The sequence below is a fragment of the Octodon degus genome, unplaced genomic scaffold (genome assembly GCF_000260255.1).
Source record: "Octodon degus isolate 3935 unplaced genomic scaffold, OctDeg1.0 scaffold00024, whole genome shotgun sequence".
Taxonomy (NCBI): domain Eukaryota; kingdom Metazoa; phylum Chordata; class Mammalia; order Rodentia; family Octodontidae; genus Octodon; species Octodon degus.
In genome coordinates this window covers 6,473,627-6,480,734 of record NW_004524600.1, presented here as the reverse complement: position 1 = coordinate 6,480,734, position 7,108 = coordinate 6,473,627, and the positions used below count along the sequence as shown (strand labels likewise).

Below are 7,108 nucleotides of genomic sequence, written 5' to 3'. Positions count from 1 at the left end.
AGAGAGAGAGGCCAGCTCAGTCCACCAGGGGGCAGGGCTGGCTGGCATGTGGTGCTGGGGGACCGAACCGCGGTCCCTGATGCTTTTGCTAAGCTTGCTCTAAGTAGGTGCCCTAGACCACTGAGCCATCTCTCCAGCCCCAAAATAATCTTACAAAATGTGTCCTGTATTGTATTGTTCTCCTTGGAAAAACTCAAAACCATGACACTAAGTCAGATGTGTCCTTCACAAGGGCTTGCTGAGCATACACACACACACACACACACACACACACACAGAGCACTGGCTATGCCTAGTAAATCTTTTTTCTCCCCAGTAGTGGACCTGCTGGAAAATAATCCTGTGAGAGGCTCTAATTGCAATCACAACTTAATGAGTTAGCTCATGAGGAGATTAGCAAGGAAATAAATCATGCATATAGGAATTTCGAGTACCAACCCCGGGGGTAACATTGTCACCTACACTGCACACACACACAGCACATAGTGCACACATGCTATGCGCATCTTCTCTATACACATGGCACCTGCTTCACATAGCACACACATACTACACACATGCTGCACACGTGCACGCACCACAGGCCCATGCATGCTGCATGTACAGTCTGCCTGCTATTTACACAGTCGCCCACAGAAGCGTGCCTACCTTCTGGGTCAGGGATTCCCCCATGCCATGTGGCCCACCACTCTGGAACCCTCTCTCTTCTAAGAGCCTACTATTCTGCATATTTTGGTCCTTATCCTTTCATCTGGTGTCATGTTTCCTCAGAGCCCTACTCACCTTTAGTCAGAGCTAAGAGGAGCTGATGTAGTCATTACCCCCAGGGTGAGGCACGCAGATGGCCTGGCACCAAATCCCAGCCCCCACACGCTAGCTGCGCAAGGCCTGTCTTCCTGTGTCAGCAGGGGTGATGATAAGGATCATCATAGATAAAATGAGGCCTGCTCTACCACACATCAGCACCAGTGCACGAGATGGAGTCATTGATCTGCAGGCCTTAGCCAGCATTACATCACTACTTCCACTGCGTCTGTAGCCTCCAGAGCAGCTCTGCGTGGCATCGTGCGGCCGGCTTCCTGTCCCAGTCCTTGTCTGCCCAAGAGGTTAAGGTTGGAATGTGGGCCCTGGTGCCTGGTGGGGGGGGGATTGTGGGACAGGTGCCCTGGCAGCTCTGGGCAGCACTGGGCAGGTGCCAGTGCACATGTGTGTGCCATTTGTAGTATCCTCCCTGAGTTTAGCTATGCTCTGCCTTTCTTGAAACCTGTCCCGCTCACAATTTTGTTGGTGCTAACAAACACACATATTACCTTCGCCCCTCCTGATCCAACATTGTCAATGTTTATAATATAATTTAAAGTCCTTAACCCCTTCGTGTCCTGACCCATGCTTACTTTGCAGTCTTCCTCAGCTCCCCCCACTGATGTCTCCACAGCCTCACCCACCCACTGGTCTTCTGGCCCCTCCTCTCTTTCTCTGCGGCTACCACCACTGCTGTCTCCATCAGCTCCTCCAGCATCGCTCCAGATCAAAGGCCAGCCCTCCTGGAAGCCCTGTTGGATCGGCACTGCTGTCTCTTCCATCTTCACCCTGCGCCAGAAATGCTACTTTGTCGCTGTTCCCATAGCATTTTTCTAGAGCAGGTCTGGAAAGGGCATCTTAGATGTGGTTACCAGCTCTTACCAGCAGGAGGCACCCATCTCCAAGATGAACCCAGGGAGAGAGACTTCAGTCCGGGAGAGACTTTCCTTTTATAAATATCAAGAAAATCTCTGGTTTTAAAGGTCACCCCGGGAGCTCAGCAAGTGGCTGCGTGGGGAGGACATTTGGCAAGTTCCACAGCACCTCTTTCTCCACCCACTGCCTGCTTAAAAGGGCAAGGTTTACAGCAGTGTGGGGAGGTGTAGGATGGAGTGGAGACAGCAAGCTTGGGAGAGAAAGGAGGCTGGGCTGCAGCTGTTGATGCAGACAGATTTTGGCATTAAGATGTCCAGAATCAGCTAACATGTGCCCACCATCCCTGCTTGTACAGTCAGTCATTCCTGGAGCCTGGGACCTGGTCCTCAGAGAGTTGCCTTCCTGACACCCTCTCTACTCCCTCCTCCAGCAAGATCAGTGATTTGTTCTTTGGATCCTGAATGCCTGCCCCATTCCCATGCCCTCCCTACCCTACTGGTGTCTCTGCATCTTTCTCGTTGGTCTCCTCCAGGATCCTTCCGGTGGTCTCCCTACCCCCCAGCTCCTCCTCCTCCAAGCCTCTCCTAGGACCTTTCCATGGAGGGCACCTTCTCCAGTGCACCTGCTGGGGCACCTGCCTTTTCTTGTAGCTGCACTTACTGCTCTATTTGGTGGAGACGTTTGTGAACAGCTAGATGATAGCCACCTGCTCAGAGGTCATCGCAGTGAAGAGAGCTGGGCAAGAAAGGATGAAGAAAGCAGGCATGCTGCCTGCCCTGCTGCGCTTGCAGCCCACGCACGCACTCACCAACAGCATCCCTTCAACAGATACTTCCCGCACGCCTGTGGGTCACCGGGGTCCGGGTCAGGCTGTCTCTTGGGAGAGCAAAATGAGTAAGGAGATGTGGTCCTGCCCTGGGGGAAACATAACCTCCAATGTCAGAGACAGTCAAGAGGATTAGATACAGAGATTTGTAGCTGGACACAGAACCACTCAAGCTCGATTTCAAAAACAATAATACTTTGTTGCAAAGAGCAAAATAGCAAGAACATTTTTGAGAGCAAGGAAAGGAACAGTAATCCTTCATCTACTCCCTAAAAAACTCCTCCCTGGTCTTTGATATTTTTATTTTCTTTCACAAGGAAATAAAGTACTTAGTTTCACAAGAAACAAGACTTGAGAAACTGACTTAAATTACAGCAGCATTCCAGGGGGGAACAAGAAAATGCAGGAGAAAGCCGAAGAGACCTGCTTTTACAAATGAGGAGACCAAAGCTGTTTGTAGAAGGTTCATCAGTTTGGCCTGATTCTCAGGCATCATCCTGTCCCTGGTCTCCTTTATATCAGTCCTCGTGCCAGCCCAGGGCACCAGACCTGAGTAGACCAGGCCCTCTGCTGTCTCACTCGATCCCTGTCAGATGAACTTTCATGAAGTCAGGTGTGGAGAAGCAACATGAGAGTCTCTCTGGTTGAAGGGCACCAGGGCCCCAGCCTGGGCTGTGCCCAGCTGCAACCTGCTGTTCTAGAAGGTAGTTGCTAGAAGGTAGACCAGGGCATTTATCAGTGCTTCTAGGTAGGTAGGGAGGTAGGTAGGGGTGTGTGTGTGTGTGTGTGTGTGTGTGTGTGTGTGTGACAGAAAGAGAGAGCGAGACAGAGCGAGACAGAGACAGAGAGACAGGCAGAGCATAATTCATATCTGACTAAGGATACAGAAGTGTGAACTGGGAAGTCACTCCTTCCTGACCCTTGGCCAGTGCATGTCAGAGCGTGCCTGTGACACTGCTGATCTTGGGCTGGAGACATAGCTCGGCGGTGCAATGCTTATCAGGTGCAAGGCCACGGGCTTTATCCCAAATACTATAAACCAAGAGCTCCCTGCTCAGCTCACTCTTCAGAGGCTCTGATAGAGTCTTCCCTAACAAAGCCTCCTTTCCAGGATCTATTTCTCAGCCCCTCTGGAAAGGGTGGCAGGAAAGGCAGATGAGGTTTTGGTGGATCCTCCAAAAACCTTCTACTACATCCCAGGGCTGGACCACCTGGGATGATTTTCCTGGTAAAACCATGCACCAGCTCTGCTTCCTGGCCTGGAAATCCCTGATTGTAAAGGGAGAAGTCATCAGTCTGAGCAGGGGCAGCTTACCAGGGTATTTGCCTTTTGACAGGTCAAGAAATCTTTTCGAAAAGAATGCCTGTCTAGGAGTGCAGCCCGGAGGCATAGGCTAGGACCCCACCGGCAATCAGAACAGCTGCTCATTCTCCACACACGTGACCATACCTGCTCGGAGGCACTTCTTGTGTGCTTTGTTTCCAGTTCAATTTCCAGCCTTAATGTATGGAGAACACCTGCTTGGGGACAGCCAGCCTAGCCCTACAGCACTCCCTCCTCAGCAGAACTTGGGACCTCAGGGGACCCATTCTGTAGATTTGCTACTGAGACCCCAATTTCACATCCTGTTTTTTCTTCTTCTTCCTCTTCCTCTTCCTCTTCCTCTTCTTCCTCTTCTTCTTCCTCCTCCTCTTCTTCTTCCTCTTCTTCTCCTCCTTCTCCTCCTCCCCCTCCTCCTGCCCCTCCCCCTCTTCTTCTTCTTCTTCTTCTTCTTCTTCTTCTTCTTCTTCTTCTTCTTCTTCTTCTTCTTCTTCTTCTCCTTCTCCTCCTCTTCCTCCTCCTCCTCCTCCTCCTTCTCCTTCTCCTTCTCCTTCTCCTCCTTCTCCTCCTTCTTCTTCTTCCAAGGAACAGGTTGTTTATTTTTCTTCTCGTCTTGAGCTCAATACATAGATGGCTTCTCCCCACCCTTTAGGTGGACAATTTTCTCCAGGTTCTGATGATGATATGAGAAAGCTCTGCATAGAAGACCCTCAGGTCCAGCACCACGGCCCTGAGATACCCATAGGCTGCCTCATCTCTCTCATCATGCACCAGGAACTGGTAATTCATTACGTGGGTCTCCTTAGAGGCCTTGGCCACAGTGTCCCCACATTGTAGGAAGTACACAAAAATAGTTGTCTAGAAGCCTTCTACTTTGGTCTTGGCTCCATTTATCCTTTCCAGAACTTTCCCCTGGATTGCTACCCCAAAAGCATTTCCACCCTCAATCTTGGGGATCAGGTGCTGGATCCACACAATCACCAGAATGCGCTTCTCTTTGAGAGTCCATAATTCTGGCCTAACAGAGCAAGCAGAGCCAAGAGTTTCTCATTCCAGAGAGAAAGCCACACTTAGGGACTTGTTTCTTTTCCTGCTTATCTGTCTCCATCTCTTCATCCTTGGGTGGAGGGTCTAGGATAGGGATGTCCAGGGGGGCCCGAAGGGAGGTCAAGTCTGCCACACTGAGAGAGCCCTCGTGCAAGAGCTGACTCAGGTATATGATTTTCTGTGGCAAAAATCTATACAAGAATTCCTCAGACTCCTGGAAAAGATTTTGCCCAAAGACGTCTACCTGTTTGCCAGCCTCCTCGCTTAGGTGCACCCCACAAGGTTTGGCCGTGCTGCTCCAAGTGCTAGTTCTCCCTCCTGCTTCTTGATAGCTTTCAGGTCTGAAGTTCAGGGATGCCCGCTTTCTGTGAAATCTAACGCCATATCTAGGACGGTATCTAAACTGCCGTAAGCCAAGCTGGAAAGGCCTGATTCACAGAGACTGGAGAGGCTCAGGCTCAGCTCCTGCATATGGCCACCTTCAGCCCACAGCACAGTGCTCTCACGGCCTGCTGGGGATTCCCTGCTGCCTACAAAGCTGGAGTGAGCCGAGGGTGTGAGTGAGGAGGACTCAGCATGTTGGAATGAAGCAGCACACACAACAGTCCTGCAGTCCCTTCCAGTAACATGGAAACAGAACTCGCCAAAATAAATACATCTGGGCACAGCTGAGGAAATTCTGGAAGTTTTCCTTTTGTAGAAACGTTGTTTTATGGTTGCCCAGTCACCACACAGGAGGGGTGGGGGGTGACAAAGTGTAGAGCTCGTGAGGATCAAGGCCCAGAAGCTGAGCTCTCGCTTAACAGAGTGGGCCTGGGAGGGAGCCTAACAACCTCCACAGCCCTGGTGGCTCCTCAGCCGGAGTGAGGACCGTGATCAGGAGTCAGAGCTTTCCTGCAGTGCAGACACCGGCTGGTTGTCTCTGCTGACAAGTGTACGCAGTTCCCAGCCCGCTCGCTTGAGCTGGAGCTGGCTTGTGTGCCACCGAATTGGGCAGCCCTGGCCTTTCGCCGCGCGTCAGAGTGCGGGGGCCTCCCAGACAAATGTATTTATTCTGCCTTAGGTGTGACTCTCTTCTAAGCAGCACAGCAGAGCGTAACCAGGAGGAAGGCTGCTTTCGTAAGTTTTGTTTAGGAACATGCTATTCAGGGATGATCCGGCCCTCGAGCACAGGCCCTGTTTCCTATCAAGACAGGGATGAAGTCCAGCCTGCCCTGCTTTGTTTCCACAGCTCAGGAGCTCCGCCCCGAGCAGCAGCTCAGTGCAGGCTGCGCCACGGTGCAAGGCTGTGTGCAAGCCATGGCCACCCACCCGGTGTGCTGACAGGGAGCTCCCGCCAGGGCCCTCTCCGCCACCACCAGGGCCCAGTCTGTGTGAGGCTGACCACAGCCTACTCCACTGGGCTCGCCTCTGGGCCCTCGGACGGCAGCAGCAGAATGTGAGCGATGCAGACAGCAGTAAGGCCCAGGTTATTCCCAGAAACAGCTTCCCAAAGACAGGGGGGCATCAGGTCTGTCGCTAAATCATCCCAGTATTTTGGAGGGTTTTTGTCTTTTTTGTTTGTTTGTTTATTTTGTTTTGCTTTTGTTTTTTTGTTTTTTGTTTGTTTTTTTATTGTTGGTTTTTTGGGGGTTTTGTTCTGTTTTGTTTTGTTTGCGATACTGGGGATTGAACTCAGGACCCTGCGCCTGGCAAACACTTATTCTCCTGAGCTATCTCCCCGGCCCCCATCCCAGTATTTTTGACTTCTCGTATATGTATTCCAAAAAGAACCAAAATGTAGGAAAAAAACAAGTCCACAAAAGCAGCATGTAATCAATTTAAAAGGGCTTAAATGTTCCTTTCATGAGTTCTTTCTTACCCCCGACAGGAACTGGCGCAAAACAAAGCTTGCACCAACAATCGCGGATGTGCCACAGATCGGACACTGCCCACTGTGACCAAGTTCGTGGTTTTCCCTCAGACCCACCTTACTCAATGGATGGAGAGATTCCCTAATGAAACTGGACGGTGGGTGACAATAATAAGGAAGACCAGGATCCCAGCGCCGATCCAGAGGAAGCAAAAGCTTTGCCCCTTACCTAACACTGCGCTGGGGAAAGCACCAAACGAGTCAGGCAGAGCGAGCCTGCCCAACCCCACAGTGGCCTCCAGGAAAGTATAATTACCCGGCAGCCCCTTCCTGAACCCCAGGCCTTGTCCGGGTGCTAAGCCCCCAAGCCAGGCCGCCTAGGACA

The 7,108-nt window shown here is 51.4% G+C and overlaps 1 pseudogene; it reads right to left on the bottom strand.

Moving 5' to 3' along the window:
- Positions 1-4,443: 4,443 nt before the first annotated feature.
- LOC101575004 lies at positions 4,444-6,378 on the bottom strand (annotated as a pseudogene).
- Positions 6,379-7,108: the final 730 nt, after the last annotated feature.